We start from the raw sequence: 27,290 nt of genomic DNA on the forward strand, positions 1-27,290 counted from the left end.
CAAAGTCTGCATTCCAAAACGTCACTACTTCCCTTCCGAACCCCGACGTGTGCCAAAACAGTGGTTTACCCCCACATATGGGGTATCAGCGTACTCAGGAGAAACTGGACAACAACTTTTGGGGTCCAATTTCTCCTGTTACCATTGCAAAAATAAAAAATTCTGGGCTAAAAAAATATTTTTGAGGAAAGGAAACACATTTATTATTTTCACGGCTCTGTGTTATAAACTTCTGTGAAGCACTTGGGGGTTCAAAGTGCTCACCACACATCTAGATAAGTTCCTTGGGGGGTCTAGTTTCCAAAATGGAGTCACTTGTGGGGAGTTCCTACTGTTTAGGCACATCAGGGGCTCTGCAAATGCAACGTGACGCCCGCAGAGCATTCCATCAAAGTCTGCATTCCAAAACGTCACTACTTCCCTTCCGAGCCCCGGCATGTGCCCAAACAGTGGTTTACCCCCACATATGGGGTATCAGCATACTCAGGAGAAACTGGGCAACAACTTTTGGGGTCCAATTTCTCCTGTTACCCTTGCAAAAATAAAAAATTCTGGGCTAAAAAAATATTTTTGAGGAAAGGAAACACATTTATTATTTTCACGGCTCTGCGTTATAAACTTCTGTGAAGCACTTGGGGGTTCAAAGTGCTCACCACACATCTAGATAAGTTCCTTGGGGGGCCTAGTTTCCAAAATGGAGTCACTTGTGGGGAGTTCCTACTGTTTAGGCACATCAGGGGCTCTGCAAATGCAACGTGACGCCCGCAGAGCATTCCATCAAAGTCTGCATTCCAAAACGTCACTACTTCCCTTCCGAGCCCCGGCATGTGCCCAAACAGTGGTTTACCCCCACATATGGGGTATCAGCGTACTCAGGAGAAACTGGGCAACAACTTTTGGGGTCCAATTTCTCCTGTTACCCTTGCAAAAATAAAAAATTCTGGGCTAAAAAAATATTTTTGAGGAAAGGAAACACATTTATTATTTTCACGGCTCTGCGTTATAAACTTCTGTGAAGCACTTGGGGGTTCAAAGTGCTCACCACACATCTAGATAAGTTCCTTGGGGGGCCTAGTTTCCAAAATGGAGTCACTTGTGGGGAGTTCCTACTGTTTAGGCACATCAGGGGCTCTGCAAATGCAACGTGACGCCCGCAGAGCATTCCATCAAAGTCTGCATTCCAAAACGTCACTACTTCCCTTCCGAGCCCCGGCATGTGCCCAAACAGTGGTTTACCCCCACATATGGGGTATCAGCGTACTCAGGAGAAACTGGACAACAACTTTTGGGGTCCAATTTCTCCTGTTACCCTTGCAAAAATAAAAAATTCTGGGCTAAAAAAATATTTTTGAGGAAAGGAAACACATTTATTATTTTCACGGCTCTGCGTTATAAACTTCTGCGAAGCACTTGGGGGTTCAAAGTGCTCACCACACATCTAGATTAGTTCCTTGGGAGGTATAGTTTCCAAAATGGGGTCACTTGTTAGGGAGCTCCAATGTTTAGGCACACAGGGGCTCTCCAAACGTGACATGGTGTCCGCTAATGATTGGAGCTAATTTTCCATTCAAAAAGCCAAATGGCGTGCCTTCCCTTCCGAGCCCTGCCGTGTGCCCAAACAGTGGTTTACCCCCACATATGGGGTATCATCGTACTCAGGACAAACTGGACAACAACATTTGGGGTCCAATTTCTCCTATTACCCTTGGAAAATTAAAAAATCCTGGGCTAAAAATCATTTTTGAGGAAAGAAAAATTATTTTTTATTTTCACGGCTCTGCGTTATAAACTTCTGTGAAGCATCTGGGGGTTATAAGTGCTCACTATGCATCTAGATAAGTTCCTTGGGGGGTCTAGTTTCCAAAATGGGGTCACGTGTAGGGGAGCTCCAATGTTTAGGCACACAGGGGCTCTCCAAACGCGACATGGTGTTCGCTAACGATTGGAGCTAATTTTCCATTCAAAAAGTCAAATGGCACGCCTCCCCTTCCGAGCCTTGCCGTGCACCCAAACAGTGGTTTACCCCCACATATGAGGTATCAACATACTCAGCAGAAATTGCCCAACAAATTTTAGGATCCATTTTATCCTGTTGCCCATGTGAAAATGAAAAAATTGAGGCTAAAAGAAATTTTGTGTGAAAAAAAAGTACTTTTTCATTTTTACGGATCAATTTGTGAAGCACCTGAGAGTTTAAAGTGCTCACTATGCTTCTAGATAAGTTCCTTGGGGGGTCTACTTTCCAAAATGGGGTCACTTGTGGGAGCGCTCCAATGTTTAGGCACACGGGGGCTCTCCAAACGTGACATGGTCTCTGCTAGCGATGGAGATCATTTTTCATTCAAAAAGTCAAATGGCGCTCCTTCCCTTCCGAGCCTTACCATGTGCCCAAACAGTGGTTTACCCCCACATGTGAGGTATCAGTGTACTCAGGAGAAATTGTCCAACAAATTTTAGGATCCATTTTATCCTGTTGCCCATGTGAAAATGAAAAAATTGAGGCTAAAATAATTTTTTTGTGAAAAAAAAGTACTGTTTCATTTTTACGGATCAATTTGTGAAGCACCTGGGGGTTTAAAGTGCTCACTATGCTTCTAGATAAGTTCCTTGGGGGGTCTAGTTTCCAAAATGGGGTCAATTGTGGGGGAGCTCCAATGTTTAGGCACACGGGGGCTCTCCAAACGCGACATGGTGTCCGCTAAAGATTGGAGCCAATTTTTCATTCAAAAAGTCAAATGGCGCTCCTTTCCTTCCAAGCCCTGCTGTATGCCCAAACAGTGGTTTACCCCCACATATGAGGTATCAGCGTACTCAGGACAAATTGGACAACATCGTTCGTGGTCCAGTTTTTCCTTTTACCCTTGGGAAAATAAAAAAATTGTTGCTAAAATATCATTTTTGTGACTAAAAAGTTAAATGTTCATTTTTTCCTTCCATGTTGCTTCTGCTGCTGTGAAACACCTGAAGGGTTAATAAACTTCTTGAATGTGGTTTTGAGCACCTTGAGGGGTGCAGTTTTTAGAATGGTGTCACTTTGGGGTATTTTCAGCCATATAGAACCCTCAAACTGACTTCAAATGTGAGGTGGTCCCTAAAAAAAATGGTTTTGTAAATTTTGTTGTAAAAATGAGAAATCACTGGTCAAATTTTAACCCTTATAACTTCCTAGCAAAAAAAAAATTTGTTTCCAAAATTGTGCTGATGTAAAGTAGACATGTGAGAAATGTTATTTATTAACTGTTTTGTGTCACATACCTCTCTGGTTTAACAGAATAAAAATTAAAAATGTGAAAATTGCAAAATTTTCAAAATTTTCGCCAAATTTCCGTTTTTTTCACAAATAAACTCAGAAATTATCGACCTAAATTTACCACTATCATGAAGCCCAATATGTCACGAAAAAACAATCTCAGAATCGCTAGGATCCGTTGAAGCGTTCCTGAGTTATTACCTCATAAAGGGACACTGGTCAGAATTGCAAAAAACGGCAAGGTCATTAAGGCCAAAATAGGCTGGGTCATGAAGGGGTTAAATCTCATTTTGCTAGCTCTCCCATTCTACATCGCTCCGATGTAGATAAGCTGTTTATAATGGAGGTGGATGCCTCTTCCGTTGGTGCTGGGGCAGTCCTCTTCCAAAAGTATGCTCAAGGTCAGAAGCATCCTTGCTTCTTTTTTTCCAAAACCTTCACACCAGCGGAGAGGAATTATTCCATCGGGGACAGGGAGTTGCTAGCAATGAAGTTAGCCTTCTCAGAGTGGAGACATCTCCTGGAGGGGGCTCGTTTTCCCTTCCAAGTATTCACAGACCACAAGAATTTTGTTTATTTACAGACCGCCCAGCGGGTAAATTCTCGCCAGGCCAGATGGTCCTTGTTCTTCTCTCGGTTCCATTTCACCCTCCATTTTCTTTCCGGGTAGAAGAACATTTGTGCCGACGCTCTCTCGCTCTGTTGTATCATCTGAGGAGGAGGAAGAGGAGCCTCGGCTTATTGTCCCTTCCAAGAGCCTGAGAACTGTGGCCCTGGTTTCGCTAGAGTCTGTGCGTCTGGGCAAGACTTTTGTACCATCCAGTTTGCTTCCGGAGGTTCTCTCTTGGGCTCACTCGTCTAGGGTGGGTGGACATTTTGGGACCAAAAGGACATCTGAGCTCCTGGCGAGGACATATTGGTGGCCGCATATAGCCCGTGATGTCGCAGACTATGTTCGGGCATGTGTCTCCTGCGCCAGGAACAAGTCTCCTTGTCAATGGCCAGCTGGGTTGCTTCATCCCCTGCCGGTGGCAGACAGACCCTGGGAGATGGTCAGGATGGATTTTGTGGTGGGCTTACCTAAGTCTCATAGCTGCACCATTATTTGGGTTATCACCGACCATTTTTCCAAAATGGTGCACTTGGTGCCTCTTCCACGGCTACCTTCTGCACGGGCTCTGGTGGCGTTGTTTATCAAACACATATTTCGCCTACATGGTATGCCAGACAAAATTGTTAGTGACCGGGGTCTCCAGTTTGCGTCTCCTTTCTGGAGAGAGCTTTGTCGTCTACTCAGAATTGAGTTGAATCTCTCTTCAGCTTATCATCCCGAGACGAATGGGTTGGTAGAGAGGACCAACCAGACCTTGTTCACATATCTTCGACATTTTGTCTCAGCCAGGCAGGATGACTGGGCATCCTTGCTACCATGGGCGGAGTTTGCACTGAATAATGCCGTAGCCGACTCCATCGGACAGACCCCATTCCTCCTAAACTATGTCAGCATCCACGGGTACCTGTGCCTATGCCCGTGTCTTCCGCCGACTCCAGGGTGGCAGACTGGGCTGTGGAGGCACGGGACATTTGGGACCTCACTCAGGATGCCATTCGGGCCTCCAAGGAGAGAATGAGGTCTTCCGCCGATGCACATCGGCGCCCCGCTCCGACCTTTGCTCCTGGGGACTTAGTGTGGCTCTCTGTCCGTAACATCAGGCTGCGAGTTGAGTCCACTAAGTTTGCTTCTCGCTACTTGGGTCCATTCAAGGTCCTCGAACAGGTTAACCCAGTGGTCTACCGTCTGGCCCTTCCGCCACATCTGGGTATCTCCAACACCTTTCATGTGTCCCTCTTGAAGCCCGTATACATGTCCCAGTTTTCCGAGTCATCTGCTGGGACATCGGGTTCATCTACGGACGATTATGAGGTGTATGCTATTCTGGGGTGCAAGGTGGTACGTGGCAAAAAATTTTATTTGGTGGACTGAAAGGGTTATGGTCCTGAGGACAGGTCTTGGGAGCCTGCTGAGAATATTCGGGCTCCGCAGCTCATTGCTGCCTTCGAGCATGGCGAGGTCCAAGGAGGGGGAGGGCCTAGGAGGGGGGGTAATGTTAGGGGTCGAGTTCCTGCCTCTGCACAGGGGGAATCTTGAGCCATCTCTGCTGTGGTCTCCCATTCTTCTCCTGCCGCAGTGGAGCCTGCTCAGCGGAGGCATTGGTCTCAGCGTCATGCTCAGTCTGACACTGTGCGAAGGGTTACTGCTGTCCTTCCAGCTTCTGCCATTGTGGCCAGTACTGGTCAGCAGCGAGCAGATGTCTTTGGGACTAAGTCCTACTTTTCCCCTTCTGAGCATGCCCAGGGTAAGATCTCTCATTGGAGATCAAGGGTCACATGCTCAGGTACTGCAGCAAATCCTATTGGTCCTCTAGGAAGGTCCTGGAGGTGTTCAACGTCTGTGGCAGTCTCTCATTGGTCCTTCTAGGAAGGTCCTGTACTTGCTGCAGCTATAAGAGGTGCGCATGTCCGCATGGCCATGCGCTAGTGTCAATTTATGTATGAGCTCAGTGCCAGTGTGGTCATGTTTGTGTGTGTATTCAGGGACCCGGCTGAAATTAGCCCCTAGAATGCTGGCACCTCCGGCGAGGAGTTTGGTGTGTGTATTCAGGGACTGTTGTGAACTCCGTTTTCGGGCTCCCTCTTGTGGTCACAGATGGTATTGTGTGACTTTGGTTTTTTGGCTCCCCCTGGTGGTTTGGTTTATTATCCTGCGGGTCTGGCTAGATCAGCTGCCTCGTTATTCACCAGGGAGGCTCATATTTAGCTCTGCTTCACTTCCACTTGTTGCCGGCTGTCAATGTATTCAGTGCTATTCTGATTACTCCTGATTATCTCGTTTTCTGCCTCTTCAGGATAAGCTAAGTTCTGTTTGAATATTTTTTGCACATCTGCCTGCAATATGATTTCTGTGTATGATGAGTCTAGTCCAGCTTGCTAATATGTGATTTCTTTTTGCTGGTAAGCTCTGGGGTACGGAGTTGCTTCCCCCACACCGTTAGTTGGTGCGGGGCTCGAGCAATCTCTGCGTGGATATTTTGAATAGGGCTTTTTATTGACCGCACAGTTCCCTTCCTATTTTCTGCTATCTAGTATTAGCGGGCCTCATTTGCTAAATCTGATTTCATCTCTGCGTTTGTGCTTTCCCCTTAACTCACCGTTAATATTTGTGGGGGGCTATTCTATATCTTTGGGGTCATTCCACTGAGGCAAGAGAGGACTTTCTTTCCCTCCAGAAATAGTCAGTTTCTCAGGCCATGTAGAGACGTCTCGGATTTTTAGGTAACATTCCACGGCTGCCTATAGTTGTTTGCGGATAGGATCAGGTTGCGGTCAATCTAGTTACCACTTCCCCAGAGCTAGTAGTCTGTTCAGTTACTTAGCTAGTCCGACCTGCGATCCTTGCCACTAGGATCATAGCAGTACAGCCGGCCAGTAAAGTGTTAATTGCATGGCAGAAGCAGGAGAAAAGAAGCTTGGAGATATTTTTTTTTTTTTTTTGCTGCCGTGTGTCTAGCTGCTGTGTGTCTGGCTTCTCTCCTCCTCTTAATCTTGGTGTGGCTCTGAGTTCAGCTTCTGATATGGATATCCAGAGTTTAGCCTCCAGTGTAGATCATCTTGCTGCAAGGGTACAAAGTATTCAGGATTTTGTTGTGCACAGTCCTATGTCAGAGCCTAGAATACATATTCCGGAGTTGTTTTCTGGAGATAGATCTAGGTTCCTGAATTTTAAGAACAATTGCAAGTTGTTTCTTTCTTTGAAACCTCGTTCCTCTGGGGATTCTGTTCAGCAAGTTAAGATTATTATTTCTTTCTTGCGCGGCGACCCTCAAGATTGGGCTTTCGCATTGGCTCCAGGGGATCCTGCATTGCTCAGTGTGGATGCGTTTTTTCTGGCCCTTGGATTGCTCTATGAGGAACCTAATCTTGAGAACCAGGCTGAAAAAGCGTTGTTGGCCCTCTCTCAGGGGCAAGATGATGCAGAGGTGTACTGCCAGAAATTTCGGAAATGGTCGGTGCTTACTCAATGGAATGAGTGTGCCCTGGCTGCAAATTTCAGAAAAGGTCTTTCTGAAGCCATTAAGAATGTCATGGTGGGGTTCCCTACGCCTGCAGGTCTGAATGAGTCAATGACTCTGGCCATTCAGATTGATCGGCGTTTGCGGGAGCGCAAACCTGCGCACCATTTGGCGGTGTCTTCTGAACAGACACCTGAGTCTATGCAATGTGATAGAATTCTGACCAGAAGTGAACGGCAAAATTATAGACGGCAAAATGGGTTGTGCTTTTACTGTGGTGACTCAGCTCATGTTATCTCAGCATGCTCTAAGCGCACAAAAAAGATTGATAAATCTGTCACCATCGGTACTTTACAGCCTAAGTTTATTTTGTCTGTTACCCTGATTTGTTCCCTGTCATCTTACCCGGTTATGGCTTTTGTGGATTCAGGTGCTGCCCTGAGTCTGATGGATTTGTCATTTGCCAGGCGCTGTGGTTTTGTTTTGGAGCCTTTAAAATTCCCTATTCCACTAAGGGGAATTGATGCTACACCATTGGCTACGAATAAACCTCAGTACTGGACACAAGTGACCATGTGCATGACTCCTGTTCATCAGGAGGTGATTCGCTTTCTTGTATTGCATAATTTGCATGATGTTGTCGTGTTGGGCCTGCCATGGTTGCAGACTCATAATCCAGTCCTGGATTGGAAAGCAATGTCTGTGTCAAGTTGGGGTTGTCAGGGAATTCATGGCGACGCTCCTGTGGTGTCAATTGCTTCATCCACTCCTTCTGAGGTCCCTGCGTTTTTGTCAGATTACCAGGATGTATTTGATGAGCCCAAACTCAGTTCTCTACCTCCTCATAGGGATTGTGATTGTGCTATAAATTTGATTCCTGGTAGTAAGTTTCCTAAGGGACGACTTTTCAATTTGTCAGTGCCGGAGCATGCTGCTATGCGGAGTTATATAAAGGAGTCTTTGGAGAAAGGACTTATTCGCCCCTCCTCCTCCCCTCTTGGTGCGGGGTTCTTTTTTGTGGCTAAGAAGGATGGTTCCTTGAGACCTTGTATTGATTATCGCCTTCTAAACAAAATCACGGTCAAATTTCAGTATCCTTTGCCATTGTTATCTGATCTGTTTGCTCGCATTAGGGGGTCTAGTTGGTTCACCAAGATAGATCTTCGTGGTGCGTATAACCTTGTGCGTATTAAGCAGGGTGATGAATGGAAAACTGCATTTAATATGCCCGAAGGCCATTTTGAGTACTTGGTGATGCCTTTTGGACTTTCTAACGCTCCTTCTGTCTTTCAGTCCTTTATGCACGACATCTTCCGCGAATATCTGTATAAATTTATGATTGTGTATCTGGATGATATTCTGTTTTTTTCGGATGATTGGGAGTCCCATGTTAAGCAGGTCAGGATGGTGTTTCAGGTCCTGCGTGCCAATGCTTTATTTGTGAAGGGCTCAAAATGTCTTTTTGGAGTCCAGAAGGTCTCTTTTTTACGTTTCATTTTTTCTCCTTCTGCTATTGAAATGGACCCAGTCAAGGTTTAGGCTATTCATGACTGGACTCAGCCTACATCTGTTAAGAGTCTTCAGAAGTTCTTGGGTTTTGCTAATTTTTACCGTCGTTTCATCGCTAATTTTTCTGGTGTTGTTAAGCCATTGACGGATTTGACCAAGAAGTGTTCTGATGTTACTAATTGGTCTCCTGCGGCTGTGGAGGCCTTTCGGGAGCTGAAGCCCGGTTTTCTTCGGCTCCGGTCTTATGTCAGCCAGACGTCTCCCTTCCTTTCCAGATCGAGGTTGATGCTTCTGAGATTGGAGCGGGGGCTGTTTTGTCGCAGAGAAGCTCTGATGGCTCTGTGATGAAGCCATGTGCTTTCTTTTCAAGAAAGTTTTCGCCTGCCGAGCGGAATTATGATGTTGGTAATCGAGAGTTGTTGGCTATGAAGTGGGCATTTGAGGAGTGGCGACATTGGCTCGAGGGAGCTAAGCATCGTGTGGTGGTCTTGACTGATCACAAGAATTTGATTTATCTCGAGTCGGCCAAGCGGCTGAATCCTAGACAGGCTCGTTGGTCGTTGTTTTTCTCTCGTTTTGATTTCGTGGTCTCATACCTGCCTGGTTCGAAGAATGTGAAGGCTGATGCTCTTTCTAGGAGTTTTGTGCCTGACTCTCCTGGTGATTCAGAGCCAGCTGGTATCCTCAGAGAAGGGGTGATTTTGTCTGCCATCTCCCCAGATTTGCGACGAGTGCTGCAGGAGTTTCAGGCGGATAGACCTGACCGTTGTCCACCGGAGAGACTGTTTGTCCCGGATAGATGGACCAGCAGAGTTATTTCCGAGGTTCATTCTTCGGTGTTGGCAGGCCATCCTGGGATTTTTGGTACCAGAGATTTGGTGGCTAGGTCCTTCTGGTGGCCTTCCTTGTCGCGGGATGTGCGTTCCTTTGTGCAGTCTTGTGGAATTTGTGCTCAGGCTAAGCCTTGCTGTTCTCGTGCCAGTGGCTTGTTGTTGCCTTTGCCTGTCCCGAAGAGACCTTGGACGCACATTTCCATGGATTTTATTTCAGATCTCCCTGTCTCTCAGAGAATGTCGGTCATTTGGGTGGTGTGTGATCGTTTTTCTAAAATGGTCCACTTGGTGCCCTTGCCTAAGTTGCCTTCCTCCTCCGAGTTGGTTCCTCTGTTTTTTCAAAATCTGGTTCATTTGCATGGGATCCCTGAATATATTGTTTCCGACAGAGGATCCCAGTTTGTGTCTAGATTTTGGCGGACCTTTTGTGCTAAGATGGGCATTAATTTGTCTTTTTCGTCGGCCTTCCATCCTCAGACGAATGGCCAAACCGAGCGCACTAATCAGACTTTGGAAACCTATATAAGATGTTTTATTTCTGCTGATCAGGACGACTGGGTGACTTTTTTGCCATTGGCCGAGTTTGCCCTTAATAATCGGGCTAGTTCTGCTACTTTGGTTTCGCCTTTTTTTTGTAATTCAGGGTTTCATCCTCGTTTTTCCTCGGGTCAGGTGGAGCCTTCTGACTGTCCTGGAGTGGATGTTGTGGTGGATAGGTTGCATCAGATTTGGAATCATGTGGTGGACAATTTGAAGCTGTCACAAGAGAAGGCTCAGCGCTTTGCCAACCGCCGTCGCTGTGTGGGTCCCCGACTTCGCGTTGGGGATTTGGTGTGGTTGTCTTCTCGCTTTGTTCCTATGAAGGTCTCCTCTCCTAAGTTTAAGCCTTGGTTTATCGGTCCTTATAAGATTTTGGAAGTCCTTAACCCTGTGTCATTTCGTTTGGACCTCCCGGCATCGTTTGCTATTCATAATGTGTTCCATCGGTCGTTGTTGCGGAGGTATGTGGTGCCTGTGGTTCCTTCGGTTGAGCCTCCTGCCCCTGTGCTGGTTGAGGGAGAATTGGAATACGTGGTGGAGAAGATCTTGGATTCTCGTATTTCTAGACGGAGGCTTCAGTATTTGGTTAAGTGGAAAGGCTATGGTCAGGAGGATAATTCCTGGGTTGTCGCCTCTGATGTTCATGCGGCCGATTTGGTTCGTGCCTTCCATGTGGCTCACCCTGATCGCCCTGGGGGTTTTGATGAGGGTTCGGTGACCCCTCCTCAAGGGGGAAGTACTGTTGTGAACTCCGTTTTCGGGCTCCCTCTTGTGGTCACAGATGGTATTGTGTGACTTTGGTTTTTTGGCTCCCCCTGGTGGTTTGGTTTATTATCCTGCGGGTCTGGCTGGATCAGCTGCCTCGTTATTCACCAGGGAGGCTCCTATTTAGCTCTGCTTCACTTCCACTTGTTGCCGGCTGTCAATGTATTCAGTGCTATTCTGATTACTCCTGATTATCTCGTTTTCTGCCTCTTCAGGATAAGCTAAGTTCTGTTTGAATATTTTTTGCTCATCTGCCTGCAATATGATTTCTGTGTATGATGAGTCTAGTCCAGCTTGCTAATATGTGATTTCTTTTTGCTGGTAAGCTCTGGGGTACGGAGTTGCTTCCCCCGCACCGTTAGTCGGTGCAGGGCTCGAGCAATCTCTTCGTGGATATTTTGAATAGGGTTTTTTATTGACCGCACAGTTCCCTTCCTATTTTCTGCTATCTAGTATTAGCGGGCCTCATTTGCTAAATCTGATTTCATCTCTGCGTTTGTGCTTTCCCCTTTGGCCGAGTTTGCCCTTAATAATCGGGCTAGTTCTGCTACTTTGGTTTCGCCTTTTTTTTGTAATTCAGGGTTTCATCCTCGTTTTTCCTCGGGTCAGGTGGAGCCTTCTGACTGTCCTGGAGTGGATGTTGTGGTGGATAGGTTGCATCAGATTTGGAATCATGTGGTGGACAATTTGAAGCTGTCACAAGAGAAGGCTCAGCGCTTTGCCAACCGCCGTCGCTGTGTGGGTCCCCGACTTCGCGTTGGGGATTTGGTGTGGTTGTCTTCTCGCTTTGTTCCTATGAAGGTCTCCTCTCCTAAGTTTAAGCCTCGGTTTATCGGTCCTTATAAGATTTTGGAAGTCCTTAACCCTGTGTCATTTCGTTTGGACCTCCCGGCATCGTTTGCTATTCATAATGTGTTCCATCGGTCGTTGTTGCGGAGGTATGTGGTGCCTGTGGTTCCTTCGGTTGAGCCTCCTGCCCCTGTGCTGGTTGAGGGAGAATTGGAATACGTGGTGGAGAAGATCTTGGATTCTCGTATTTCTAGACGGAGGCTTCAGTATTTGGTTAAGTGGAAAGGCTATGGTCAGGAGGATAATTCCTGGGTTGTCGCCTCTGATGTTCATGCGGCCGATTTGGTTCGTGCCTTCCATGTGGCTCACCCTGATCGCCCTGGGGGTTTTGATGAGGGTTCGGTGACCCCTCCTCAAGGGGGGGGTACTGTTGTGAACTCCGTTTTCGGGCTCCCTCTTGTGGTCACAGATGGTATTGTGTGACTTTGGTTTTTTGGCTCCCCCTGGTGGTTTGGTTTATTATCCTGCGGGTCTGGCTGGATCAGCTGCCTCGTTATTCACCAGGGAGGCTCCTATTTAGCTCTGCTTCACTTCCACTTGTTGCCGGCTGTCAATGTATTCAGTGCTATTCTGATTACTCCTGATTATCTCGTTTTCTGCCTCTTCAGGATAAGCTAAGTTCTGTTTGAATATTTTTTGCTCATCTGCCTGCAATATGATTTCTGTGTATGATGAGTCTAGTCCAGCTTGCTAATATGTGATTTCTTTTTGCTGGTAAGCTCTGGGGTACGGAGTTGCTTCCCCCGCACCGTTAGTCGGTGCAGGGCTCGAGCAATCTCTTCGTGGATATTTTGAATAGGGTTTTTTATTGACCGCACAGTTCCCTTCCTATTTTCTGCTATCTAGTATTAGCGGGCCTCATTTGCTAAATCTGATTTCATCTCTGCGTTTGTGCTTTCCCCTTAACTCACCGTTAATATTTGTGGGGGGCTATTCTATATCTTTGGGGTCATTCCACTGAGGCAAGAGAGGACTTTCTTTCCCTCCAGGAATAGTCAGTTTCTCAGGCCGTGAAGAGACGTCTAGGATTTTTAGGTAACGTTCCACGGCTGCCTATAGCTGTTTGCGGATAGGATCAGGTTGCAGTCAATCTAGTTACCACTTCCCCAGAGCTAGTAGTCTGTTCAGTTACTTAGCTAGTCCGACCTGCGATCCTTGCCACCAGGATCATAACAAGGGACCCAGCTGAAATAAGCCCCTAGAATGCTGGCACCTCCGGCGAGGAGTTTCATGTTTGCATTTGACTGTATGACCACCATCTGCTCTACTAAGGCTACGTTCACATTCGCGTTGTGCGGCGCAGTGTCGGCGACGCAACGCACAACGCATGCAAAACGCAGCTTTTTGTGACGCATGCGTCCAATTTTGGCCTGATTTTCGGCGCAAAAAAAATGCAACATGCAGCGTCCTGTGCGCCCTGACGCTTGCGCCAAAAATGATGCATGCGTCACAAAACGCAAGACAACGCATGTCCATGCGCCCCCATGTTAAATATAGGGGTGCATGGCGCATGCGCCGCTTTGCGTCGCCGAACCTGCGCCCGACGCAACGCAAATGTGAACGTAGCCTAAATAGCTGTGTTCCTCTGTGAGCCAAACAGGGCACAGCGTTATCCTTGCTAACAGACTCTGTGAAGTAACAGAGTCTGTTTATATTACTAAATTGTACTGGCTTATCTAGCTGCAGGTGCTTTCCTGCACGGTGGATCCCGGGTTGCGTACGCACCAACTTCTTCTAATAAATATATATATTCGGTGCGTTCCGCCAACCCTAACAGTGTCTGCCCTTAAAGCAGATAGTCATATCACACAAAATAGTTAATAAGTTTAGCACTGCTAAGCATGCTGAGATGAGTAGACTTAAAGCTGCAATGCTCCTCTGCGCAATATATTAATTATGCAAATTGTCTCTTCAGAGAGGAAGAGAACTAGAACTCTAGTGCCACCTATTGGAAGGTAGCAATACTACAAGTTAATGTCGACCCTTTAACGAGCCTTGTCACATGACTTAGGATAATAGCCAAACCAGAATCTTAATTTGCAGACACTGTGTTTCGGGGTACTGCCCATCATCAGTGCAAAATGGAGTCTTCATCCCAACCCTAACACATCTCTTCAGCCTATCACTCACAACAGGTGCCTTCCCCTCATCCTTCAAACATGCCAAGATCACACCCATCCTCAAAAAGCCCTCCCTCGACCCATCCTCTGTGTCTAGCTATCACCCGATATCTCTTCTCCCTTATGCCTCAAAATTACTAGAACAACATGTCCATCTTGAACTGTCCTCCCACCTCTCCTCCTGCACCCTCTTTGACAGGTTACAATATGGCTTTCGACCCATCACTCAACTGAAACTGCCCCAACTAAAGTCACCAATGACCTACTAACTGCCAAGAGCAAGTGACACTACTCTGTTCTCCTTCTCCTGGACCTGTCTTCTGCCTTTGACACTGTAGACCACTCCCTTCTGCTGCAGATACTCTCATCTCTCGGCATCACAGACTTGGCCCTATCCTGGATCTCATCATATCTGACAGACCTGAACATTCAGTGTCTCCCTCCCCCACACCACCTCCTTACTCCGCCCCTTGTCTGTCGGTGTTCAAGGCTCTGTTCTAGGACCCCTACTCTTCTCCATCTACACCTTTGGCCTAAGACAGCGCATAGAATCCCACGGTATGCAGTATCATCTCTACGCTGATGACATGCAGATCTACCTATCCGGACCGGACCTCACCTCCTAACTCACCAAAATCCCACACTGTCTGTCAGCTATCTCAGCCTTCTATTCTGCTCACTTTCTAAAACTGAACATGAACAAAGCAGAATTTATCATCTTTCCCCATTTCACTCTACCCTCCACCAGACCTATCTATCAATGTCAATGGCTGCTCACTTTCCCCAGTCCCACACGCCTGGTGCCTCAGGGTGATCCTCGACTCTGCCCTCTCTTTCAAGCCACATATCCAAGCCCTTGCCTCCTCCTGCCATCTCAAACTCAAAAATATCTCCCGGATCAGCGCATTCATTGACCGCGACACCACAAAAACACTAGTGCATGCCCTTATCATCTCCCGCCTTGACTACTGCAACCTCCTACTCTCTGGCCTCCCCTCTAGCACTCTGGCACCACTTCAATCCATCCTACACTCTGCTGCCCGACTAATCTACCTTTCTCCCCACTATTCCCCAGCCTCTCCCCTATGCCAAGACCTTCACTGGCTTCTTATCGCCCAGAGACTCCAGTTTAAAAATCTTACCATGACATACAAAGCCATCCACAACCTGTCTCCCCCATACATCTGTGACATGGTCTCCCGGTACTTATCTACACGCAACCTCTGATCCTCTCAAAATCTCCTCCTCTACTCCCCTCTCTTCTTCCCACAACCGCATCCAAGACTTCTCCCGTGCTTCCCCATACTCTGGAACTCTCTACCACAAGACATCAGACTCTCGTCTACCAAAGAATCCTTCAAAAAGAACCTGAAGACTCACGTCTTACGACAAGCCTACAGCCTGCAATGATCCCCAACCTACTGAACCGCCACACAACCAGCTCTACACTCTCCTAGTGTATCCTCACCCATCCCCTGCAGACTGTGAGCCCTCGCGGGAAGGGTCCTCCCTCCTTATGTACCTGTATGCCTTGTTTTTCTGCTCATGTTTAATTGTATTACTATATATTTGCCCCCTTTTCACATGTAAAGTGCCATGAAATAAATGGCGCTATAAAAATGCATAACAATAATAATAATAATAATAATAATAATAATAATAAAAGGGTGAGCAACCAGTAATCAGTTTTGGCCAAAATGCGTATAACAAGAAGGTCACGGGAAAGGCAGCTGGACATAAAGTCAGCCATGTATGCCAGACTCCCAACAGGCAAGACTGATGACTCTACATCTCTTCCTTCTCCCTCTCATACTCCTCCACCTCTTCAGCACATCCATGCTGAACAGTTGAGATGAAGCTGGTGTTTGTAGTACCCTCTTTAGTGCAGGCAAACATCTCCTGTGCCTCCTCCTTCTCAGCCTCATCCTCCTCATTATCCCCAATCAGTACTGAGAAGATGAGATGAGTCTGGGCTGGGGAGTATCACTCTGTCTACTTTCTTCCTCCATCTCCACCTGGTCCACATGCAAAGCTTCCGCTTTAATTATGAGCAGCGAGTGTTTAAGTAGACACAGAAGGACAATTATAGTGTCACCGCCACTCCCCATCTTGGTCAATTCCTCAAAGTTTTGTAGAACCTCATAGATGTCAGACATCCATGCCCACTTGTTGGTTGTTATGTGTGGAGGATGATCATAATACTGATAGGCATGTTGTAGCTGGTATTCAACTATTGTCCTCTGTTGCTCACAATGTCTTGCCAACATGTATAATGTGGAGTTCCAGCGTGTGGTAATGGCGCACACCAGTTGGTTAGTTGGCACTTGAAAGCATTGGTTCAGCACTTCCAGACTGGTGGCAGTTGTAATTGATTCACAGAAATGGGCACACACTTGCCAAGATTAAGAGACACCACCAGGTTACGGTCATTATCACACACGATCATGCCTGGTTGTAGATTCAGCGGCGAGAGACACACATCTGTCTGGTCTATTATACCTTTCTACAACTCTGTGGCGGTGTGTTGTTTGCCCCCTAAACAAATTAGTTTAAGCAGATCCTGTTGCCACTACACCGAGGCAATGCTGCAGTGCTTCCAGTTTGCGACTGATATGGATGACATGACCAGGTTAGGTGTTCAGTAGGACCTTGGTTCTTCCATGGATTTGATTATATAACTACCATGATTGTTGTGCTGGTTTACTTTTTCAAATAATTCACGCACATATTGGGGATGTGCAATCTCTTTGCTCATGAATTGTGTTTACATTGTATGGACTGTTCAAAAAAGAGGGAGATCCGCTCCGAGATGACTATTTGGAGATGGAATTCAGGAACTGATGTAGGAGGTGGAGGAAACCCAGATGAACCAGGGCCTGCAATCCTCATTGTTGATAGCACGTGTGCCATTCCTAGGATCCCACTCAGTCCGGCCTCCACAAGGCTCACCCAGTGTGCCATCAGGGAAATGTAGCCTCCCTGGCCACAAAAACTTGTCCACGTGTTGGTCATTAAGTGGACCTTCCTAGTAACTGTGTTGGTTAGGGCAGGGGAGATGTTACAGGACACATGCTCATGTAAGGCAGGGATGGCAGACTGGGAAAAGTATTGGTGGCTGGAGACCAAGTACCGAGGAACTGCCACTGCCATGAGTTTATGGATAGCTTCAGTGTACACAACCCAAACTGGCAAAATTTCCAGGGTGAGTAGTCTGGAAATGTGACCATTTAGTGTTTGGGCCAGTGTTGTGAATTTGGATTCTGGGCTCCCCCGGTGGCTACTGGTGGAATTGAACTGGTGTCTTCATCTTCTCTGTTCACCTGTTCCCATCAAGATGTGGGAGTCGCTACATAACCTTGCTGCTCTGTTAGTTTCTTGCCGGTCAACAATGTTATCAGAAGCCTCTCTGTGCTTGTTCCTGCTCCTAGACAACTACTAGATAAGTTGGACTCTTGTCCATGTTTGTTTTTGCATTTTTGTTCCAGTTCACAGCTGTAGTTTCGTTACTGTGTCTGGAAAGCTCTTGTGAACAGGAATTGCCACTCTGGTGTTATGAGTTAATGCCAGAGTTTTAAAGTAATTTCTGGATGGTGTTTTGATTAGGGTTTTTAGCTGACCATGAAAGTGTCCTTTCTGTCTTCTGCTATGTAGTAAGTGGACCTCAAATTTGCTAAACCTATTTTCATACTACGTTTGTTGTTTCATCTTAATTCACCGCCAATACATGTGGGGGGCCTCTGTCTCCTTTTGGGGTATTTCTCTAGAGGTGAGCTAGGACTAATATTTTCCTCTGCTAGCATTATTTAGTCCTCCGGCTGGTGCTGGGCATCTAGAATCAACGTAGGCATGCTACCCGGCCACTGCTAGTTGTGTGTTAGGTTTAGTTCATGGTCAGCTCAGTTCCCATCTTCCAAGAGCTAGTTCCTATATATGCTTATGCTATGATCTCTTGCCATTGAGATCATGACAGTTTGACCGGCCCACTAAAGGGTTAAAATCCTTGGCTGAGAAAGGAGAGAAATAAGTAGTCTGCTGAAATTTTTTTTTTTTTTTTTCTCCCCTTTGAATGGCTCTGTGTCCACCTGTTTGTAATGGATCTTCAGAGGGTAACTGCAGGTTTGAATAATCTCGCCACGAAGGTACAAAATTTGCAAGATTTTGTTTGTCATGCACCTGTATCTGAGCCGAGAATTCCTTTGCCGGAATTTTTCTCGGGGAATAGATCTGGGTTTCAGAATTTTCGAAATAATTGCAAATTATTTTTGTCCCTGAAATCTCGCTCTGCCGGAGACCCTGCACAGCAGGTCAGGATTGTGATTTCCTTGCTCCGGGGCGACCCTCAAGACTGGGCTTTTTCATTGACACCAGGGGATCCTGCGTTGCTCAATGTGGATGCGTTTTTTCTGGCCTTGGGGTTGCTTTATGACGAACCTCATTTGGAGCTTCAGGCAGAAAAAACTTTGATGTCCCTATCTCAGGGGCAAGATGAAGCGGAAATCTACTGCCAAAGATTCCGTAAATGGTCTGTGCTTACTCAGTGGAATGAGTGCGCCCTGGCGGCGACTTTCAGAGAGGGTTTCTCTGATGCCATTAAGGATGTTATGGTGGGGTTCCCTGTGCCTGCGGGTCTGAATGAGTCCATGACAATGGCCATTCAGATCGATAGGCGTTTGCGGGAGCGCAAACCAGTGCACCATCTGGCGGTGTCCACTGAGAAATCGCCAGAGAGTATGCAGTGTGATAGAATTCTGTCCCGAAGCGAGCGGCAGAATTTTAGACGGAAAAATGGGTTGTGTTTCTATTGTGGTGATTCTACTCATGTTATATCAGCATGCTCTAAGCGCACTAAAAAACTTGGTAAATCTGTTTCCATTTGCACCTTACCGTCTAAGTTTATTCTATCTGTGACCCTGATTTGCTCTTTGTCATCTATTACCACGGACGCCTATGTCGACTCTGGCGCCGCTTTGAGTCTTATGGATTGGTCCTTTGCCAAACGCTGTGGGTATGATTTAGAGCCTTTGGAGACTCCTATTCCTCTGAAGGGGATTGACTCCACCCCATTGGCTAATAATAAACCACAATACTGGACACAAGTAACTATGCGTATTAATCCGGGTCACCAGGAGATTATTCGCTTTCTGGTGCTGTATAATCTACATGATGATTTGGTGCTAGGATTGCCTTGGCTGCAATCTCACAACCCAGTCCTCGACTGGAGAGCTATGTCTGTGTTGAGCTGGGGATGTAAGGGGGCTCATGGGGATGTACCTGTGGTTTCCATTTCATCATCTATTCCCTCTGAAATTCCTGAGTTCCTGTCTGACTATCGTGACGTCTTTGAAGAATCCAAGCTTGGTTCGTTACCTCCGCACCGAGAGTGCGATTGTGCCATAGATTTAATCCCGGGTAGTAAATACCCAAAGGGTCGTTTATTTAATCTGTCTGTGCCTGAACATGCTGCTATGCGTGAATATATAAAGGAGTCCTTGGAAAAGGGACATATTCGTCCATCGTCATCTCCCTTAGGAGCCGGTTTTTTCTTTGTGTCAAAAAAAGACGGCTCTTTGAGACCATGTATTGATTATCGGCTTTTGAATAAAATCACTGTTAAATATCAATACCCATTGCCGTTGCTGACTGATTTGTTTGCTCGCATAAAGGGGGCCAAGTGGTTCTCTAAGATTGACCTTCGTGGGGCGTATAATTTGGTGCGAATCAGGCAGGGGGATGAGTGGAAAACCGCATTTAATACGCCCGAGGGCCACTTTGAGTATTTAGTGATGCCTTTTGGTCTTTCTAATGCTCCGTCAGTTTTCCAGTCCTTTATGCATGATATTTTTCGCGATTATTTGGATAAATTTATGATTGTGTATCTGGATGATATTCTGATTTTTTCGGATGACTGGGACTCTCATGTCCAGCAAGTCAGGAGGGTTTTTCAGGTTTTGCGGTCTAATTCTTTGTGTGTGAAGGGTTCTAAGTGTGTTTTTGGGGTACAGAGGATTTCCTTTTTGGGATATATTTTTTCCCCCTCTTCCATTGAAATGGATCCTGTCAAGGTTCAAGCTATTTGTGATTGGACGCAGCCCTCTTCTCTTAAGAGTCTTCAGAAATTTTTGGGCTTTGCTAACTTTTATCGTCGATTTATTGCTGGTTTTTCGGATATTGCTAAGCCATTGACCGATTTGACTAAGAAGGGTGCTGATGTTGCTGATTGGTCCCCTGATGCTGTGGAGGCCTTTCGGGAGCTTAAGCGCCGTTTTTCCTCTGCCCCTGTGTTGCGTCAGCCTGATGTTGCTCTACCTTTTCAGGTTGAGGTCGACGCTTCTGAGATCGGAGCTGGGGCAGTGTTGTCGCAGAAAAGTTCTGACTGCTCCGTGATGAGGCCTTGTGCCTTCTTTTCCCGTAAATTTTCGCCCGCTGAGCGGAATTATGATGTTGGGAATCGGGAGCTTTTGGCCATGAAGTGGGCTTTTGAGGAGTGGCGCCATTGGCTTGAGGGGGCCAGACATCAGGTGGTGGTATTGACTGACCACAAAAATTTGATTTATCTTGAGACCGCCAGGCGCCTGAATCCTAGACAGGCGCGCTGGTCATTATTTTTCTCTCGGTTTAATTTTGTGGTGTCATACCTACCGGGTTCTAAGAATGTTAAGGCGGATGCCCTTTCTAGGAGTTTTGAGCCTGACTCACCTGGTAACTCTGAGCCCACAGGTATCCTTAAGGATGGAGTGGTATTGTCAGCCGTTTCTCCAGACCTGCGGCGGGCCTTGCAGGAGTTTCAGGCGGATAGACCTGATCGTTGCCCACCTGATAAACTGTTTGTTCCTGATGATTGGACCAGTAGAGTCATCTCTGAGGTTCATTCTTCTGCGTTGGCAGGTCATCCTGGCATTTTTGGTACCAGGGATTTGGTGGCAAGGTCCTTCTGGTGGCCTTCCCTGTCACGAGATGTGCGAGGCTTTGTGCAGTCTTGTGACGTTTGTGCTCGGGCCAAGCCTTGTTGTTCTCGGGCTAGTGGATTGTTGTTGCCCTTGCCTATTCCTAAGAGGCCTTGGACGCACATCTCGATGGATTTTATTTCAGATCTGCCTGTTTCTCAGAAGATGTCTGTCATCTGGGTGGTGTGTGACCGTTTCTCTAAGATGGTCCATTTGGTTCCTCTGCCCAAGTTGCCTTCTTCTTCCGAGTTGGTTCCTCTGTTTTTTCAAAATGTTGTTCGTTTGCATGGTATTCCTGAGAATATCGTTTCTGACAGAGGGACCCAATTCGTGTCTAGATTTTGGCGGGCATTCTGTGCTAGGATGGGCATAGATTTATCTTTTTCGTCCGCTTTCCATCCTCAGACGAATGGCCAGACCGAGCGGATTAATCAGACCCTGGAGACATATCTGAGGTGTTTTGTGTCTGCTGACCAGGATGATTGGGTTGCTTTTTTGCCATTGGCGGAGTTCGCTCTCAATAATCGGGCCAGCTCTGCCACTTTGGTGTCCCCGTTTTTCTGTAATTCGGGGTTTCATCCTCGATTTTCCTCTGGTCAGGTGGAATCTTCGGATTGTCCTGGAGTGGATGCTGTGGTGGAGAGATTGCATCAGATCTGGGGGCAGGTGGTGGACAATTTGAGGTTGTCCCAGGAGAAGACTCAGCTTTTTGCCAACCGCCACCGTCGTGTTGGTCCTCGGCTTTGTGTTGGGGATTTGGTGTGGTTGTCTTCTCGTTTTGTCCCTATGAGGGTCTCTTCTCCTAAGTTTAAGCCTCGGTTCATTGGCCCGTATAAGATATTGGAGATTCTTAACCCTGTTTCCTTCCGTTTGGACCTCCCTGCATCCTTTTCTATTCATAACGTTTTTCATCGGTCATTATTGCGCAGGTATGAGGTACCGGTTGTGCCTTCCGTTGAGCCTCCTGCTCCGGTGTTGGTTGAGGGTGAGTTGGAGTACGTTGTGGAGAAAATCTTAGACTCTCGTGTTTCCAGACGGAGACTCCAGTATCTGGTCAAGTGGAAGGGATACGGCCAGGAGGATAATTCTTGGGTGAATGCATCTGATGTTCATGCCTCTGATCTGGTTCGTGCCTTTCATAGGGCCCATCCTGATCGCCCTGGTGGTTCTGGTGAGGGTTCGGTGCCCCCTCCTTGAGGGGGGGGTACTGTTGTGAATTTGGATTCTGGGCTCCCCCGGTGGCTACTGGTGGAATTGAACTGGTGTCTTCATCTTCTCTGTTCACCTGTTCCCATCAAGATGTGGGAGTCGCTATATAACCTTGCTGCTCTGTTAGTTTCTTGCCGGTCAACAATGTTATCAGAAGCCTCTCTGTGCTTGTTCCTGCTCCTAGACAACTACTAGATAAGTTGGACTCTTGTCCATGTTTGTTTTTGCATTTTTGTTCCAGTTCACAGCTGTAGTTTCGTTACTGTGTCTGGAAAGCTCTTGTGAACAGGAATTGCCACTCTGGTGTTATGAGTTAATGCCAGAGTTTTAAAGTAATTTCTGGATGGTGTTTTGATTAGGGTTTTTAGCTGACCATGAAAGTGTCCTTTCTGTCTTCTGCTATGTAGTAAGTGGACCTCAAATTTGCTAAACCTATTTTCATACTACATTTGTTGTTTCATCTTAATTCACCGCCAATACATGTGGGGGGCCTCTGTCTCCTTTTGGGGTATTTCTCTAGAGGTGAGCTAGGACTAATATTTTCCTCTGCTAGCATTATTTAGTCCTCCGGCTGGTGCTGGGCATCTAGAATCAACGTAGGCATGCTACCCGGCCACTGCTAGTTGTGTGTTAGGTTTAGTTCATGGTCAGCTCAGTTCCCATCTTCCAAGAGCTAGTTCCTATATATGCTTATGCTATGATCTCTTGCCATTGAGATCATGACAGGCCAGTAGATGGGTGGTTGAGTATTTGCATTTGCATTTCAAGGCCTGGGGTTGGGACAGTTGAACATTGCTCTGCGACCAAGAATTGGATGTGGTTGCTGTTGGAGCTTGCGAATGTGCAACGACAGGCGCTGGGCAGAAGGCAAATGCACCTGCATCCTGAGTAGGAGATTGGCAAGCATGAAGCACAGTTGAAGAGGCAGTCGTGTCACCCACAGACACGGATTGTGGACCCAGACAATCGGCCCACCTGGTCGGGTCCTTTGATGACCTGTGCCTGAGCATGCTAGTGGTGGTCAGGCTGCTAGTGGGTAGGCCCCTGCTTATCTTGAAATGGCACAGGTTGCAAATGACCACTCTTCTATTGTCTGCACTAGCTTTAAAATAGCACCAGACTTTGGCCTTGGAAACTGCCTCGTGTGAGTGTTCTGGGAAACCTTTACCCGCCTTCTCCCTCTGGCCATACTCTTACCCAACATGGCTATGGCATTACCTTGTATGTCAGGGAATCCCCGTATGTTTATTGGCTGTCTAACAGCCGCAAAACATGCAGGGTGGGGAATCGAGAATCTATCGATACTCGATTGAGTATCAAGAGTACCCAAGCACCCTGATGCTCGATCGAGTATCAAGCATCGAACATGCTCGCTCATCACTAGCAATGAGATGATGGAAATTGTTGTTACATTTCATAATCAGACTGTGGAACATACAGGAGCCACAGTACTGATTAGATGCAGACAATATCATTACTAAACATTTTAACAGTGACTTAGCTTTTGGGAGATATTTTATATGTTTTATGTCTATTAATTCTGAGAAGATTGGTGCTATTTTGAGACTTGAGACTCCCACCAAGTGCCCATAAGACCTCTTAAAAAAGCACAGCTCAAGAAACAAAAGCCTATGACTTTCCCCTGCATTCGCGCCAAAGTGTGTGCTCTCCTGTCTCCCGAGGGGTGCTTTTCTAACAAGTCTTTTGAATGATTGGAGGAGGTCTCAATACCAAGTTCTCCACCAAACTGGTGAGAATTATTAGCCCTAAAATGTCTAAAAAATCTCCTAACTGTTTAGTTACTCTCTACGGTGCATTTACAATATTCAGAAACTGATAATGGGTTTATTCCAAACAGGCTATCAATCACGATTCATGAGCAAATTTTTTAATCATCAGGTTAACTGATTTTTAAGCTTAATTAAAGGGAGTTAGCAACCCCCAAAATGCCAATTAAAATGTATAAGCATTTATTTAGTGAATGTAGCCCAAATAAAAGTCCACCAAAGCCCCCTTATTTGCATTTGAATTAAAAGTTATGTTCTCAGGCATTATACTAGTGACAGGTAAAGTGCTAGTATGGTTTTTATAGGGGCTAAGTCCCCTACAACACTGTATAGCCCATTTAAAATACACTTTTGGGGTGTATTTGCAATAAGTTTCATAGTAAAACTCATTCTCAATGGCATTACTGAAGTAGTCTTTAAAGGAACCCAGCAATATTTGCTGTTATATACAACAGATGTCACTGAGATTATGTGGGTCACAAATCATTACAGGTATGTGTTTAAATTGAAAAATGGTGTCAGATTAGGCTGTGGAACGTGGCACAGCTAAAGAGATGTCAATAGATTTATGTTTTGTATGGGGAGTAGTGCAGCATCTGCTCTGTTCTTCTGGATGGTATATCATTTGATTCCATAAACACTAGGCACCAACTCACTTTCCTAAATATGTGCTTGGATTTGACACAGCTGTAAACCTGAAGTTTTATGGCCACCATATTCATAACTTCTCAATAAATACATGTGCTGTAATTACTTTTCACCTTAGATTTATGGCCAAGATTTTCTCATCATTATTAGATTTGCTGCTACGTTTGAATGACATATGGGGCTTTATGGGTTGCAAAATCATTAGGCAATCTCCCATAAGGGACAATGTTTGAATGGTTTCATACTGCAGGTTGTTATTTCTGAATAAAAATAAAACATTATTTAAAAGAAGTTAAAAAAAAACAATACACACAAAAGGTACCACCATATGGAAACAAATCTACAAAACAAATACAATTTTTTTTAACAAACCTGTACACATAACCGCTCTTAAATACCTTTTAGAATTACGTATTTTTTATGTATTTATATCAACCTGTTTTTGAGTAGATGAATTTATCAAGGTTAGCTGCCCATAAACTAGAGTCTTAGATGGCTACAAAGAACAATTTAGACAAATCTTTCTGCTGAATTTGTAGTCAAACATTTCTGACATGAAAGATCATGACACTTACTGAAAACAGAGTTTTGTGAGAAAGTTAGTTTGATGTTTAGGGTTTTCTTGGTTGCTGTTGGTTATCATTGGCACTTACTGAAACCTGGATCCAGCAGTCAGACACCACCGCTGCTGCTGCTCTTTCATATGGTGGACTACACTTTTCTCATACCCCAAGATCGGACAACAGAGCAGGTGGAGGCATTGGTCTGCTCCTATCAACCAAATGTACCTTCCAAGTTATCCCCCAAGTACCCTCACTTGTCTTCCCTTCTTTTAAAGTCTATGCTGTCAGACTCTACATCCCCTTCTCCATGCAAGTGGTGGTGGTGTATCGTCCTCCAGGTCCCTCCCATCAGTTCCTGGATCACTTTGCCACTTGGCTTCCACACTTTCTCTCCTTTGACATCCCCACCCTCATCATGGGTGATTTCAACATCCCCATTGCTTTTCCCCTCTCCCCATCTGCTTCTCACCTTTTATCTCTAACCTCCTCTTTCAGCCTCTCGCAGCATACTAACTCTCCAATGCATGAAGACGGAAACTCCCTCGACTTGGTCTTCTCCAGATTTTGCTCAGTGGACAATTTCACAAACTCCCCTCTCCCGCTCTCTGACCACAACCTTCTTTCATTCTTTATCAAGAACTGCCATCCCACTCAGGTCACTCCCACTTTCCACATTTATAGAAACATACAGGCCATTAACACCCAGAAACTTATGAAGAACTTGCAGTCATCATTGGCCCCTATCTCCTCCATCTCATGTCCTGATTCTGCACTGAAGTATTACAATGAAACCCTGCAAAGTGCCCTGGATGAAATTGCACCTTCTATACATAGAACAACTCGGCACAGATGGCGACAACTGTGGCACACGCTGCAAACATGTTTCCTGCAGCGGTGCTCCAGGTGCCCCAAACGTCTGTGGAGAAACTCTATCCGAAGATTTCATCCATTATAAGTTCATGCTTAAAACATACAACTCTGCCCTTCACCTCTCCAAACAAACCTATTTTAGCACCCTCATCATCTCACTGTCCAATAACTCTAAACGTCTCTTTGACACTTTTCATTCCCTACTCAACCCAAGAGTGCTGGCCCCAACCACGGATCTCGACGCTGACGATCTGGCCAACTACTTCAAAGAAAAAATTGACCATATCAAACAGGAAATTATCTCCCAATCTCTTCATACCATGCACTGTCCTCCCTCCCCCAGTGCATCTAGTTCACTCTCTGACTTTGAACCAGTTACAGAAGAAGAAGTAGTCAGGCTCCTTGCATCTTCTCACCCGACCACTTGCACCAGTGACCCCATTCTGTCCCTTTCCCCTGCTGTCACCTCTCAGCTAACACAAATATTCAATCTTTCTCTCTCTTCCGGTATCTTTCCCTCCTCATTTAAGCATGCCATCCTACAGCAATTACTTAAAAAGCCATCCCTCGACCAAAACTGTGCCGCTAATTTATAGACCTGTCTCTAATTTTCCCTTCATCTCTAAATCCCTCAAACGCCTGGTCCTCTCCCGTCTTACCCGCTATCTATCAGATAACTCTCTTCTTGACCCTCTTCAATCTGGTTTCTGCTCTTTACACTCTACTGAAACTGCCCTCACTAAAGTCTCTAATGATCTACTAACAGTTAAATCTAATGGTCACTACTCCATGCTAATTCTCTTGGACTTCTCCGCAGCATTCGATACTGTGGAACATCAGCTCCTCCTCACTATGCTACACTCCATCGGCCTCAAGGACACCATTCTCTCCTGGTTCTCCTCCTATCTCTCTGACCCCTCTTTCACTGTATCATTTGCTGGTTCCTCTTCTTCTCACCTTCTCCTTACTGTTGGGATTACTCAAGGATCAGTCCTAGGCCCCCTCATCTTCTCTTTGTATACTGCCCCTATTGGGCAAACAATCAGTAGATTTGGTTTCCAGTACCATCTCTATGCTGATGACACCCAATTATACACTTCTTCTCCTGATATCACGCCTGCCTTTTTAGAAAACACCAGTGATTGTCTTACCAGTGTCTCTAACATCATGTCCTCCCTCTATCTGAAACTGAACCTGTCAAAAACTGAACTCCTCCTTGTTACAGCAGCGCTGTAATGTCTATTGTCCGTACAAATCCCCTCTATAATTGTAAAGCGCTGCGGAATATGTTGGCGCTATATAAATAAAATGATTAGTATTATTATTATAATTG

General features: G+C 46.0%; 1 protein-coding gene across 4 annotated transcripts in view; it reads right to left on the bottom strand.

Moving 5' to 3' along the window:
- Nucleotides 1-27,290, bottom strand: part of TBX4 (T-box transcription factor 4) — a 336,315-nt gene that overhangs the window by 33,412 nt on the left and 275,613 nt on the right. The gene's annotated exons all lie outside the window — the stretch shown is intronic.

Source organism: Ranitomeya variabilis, chromosome 3, assembly GCF_051348905.1.
Source record: "Ranitomeya variabilis isolate aRanVar5 chromosome 3, aRanVar5.hap1, whole genome shotgun sequence".
In the NCBI taxonomy this organism is placed as follows: domain Eukaryota; kingdom Metazoa; phylum Chordata; class Amphibia; order Anura; family Dendrobatidae; genus Ranitomeya; species Ranitomeya variabilis.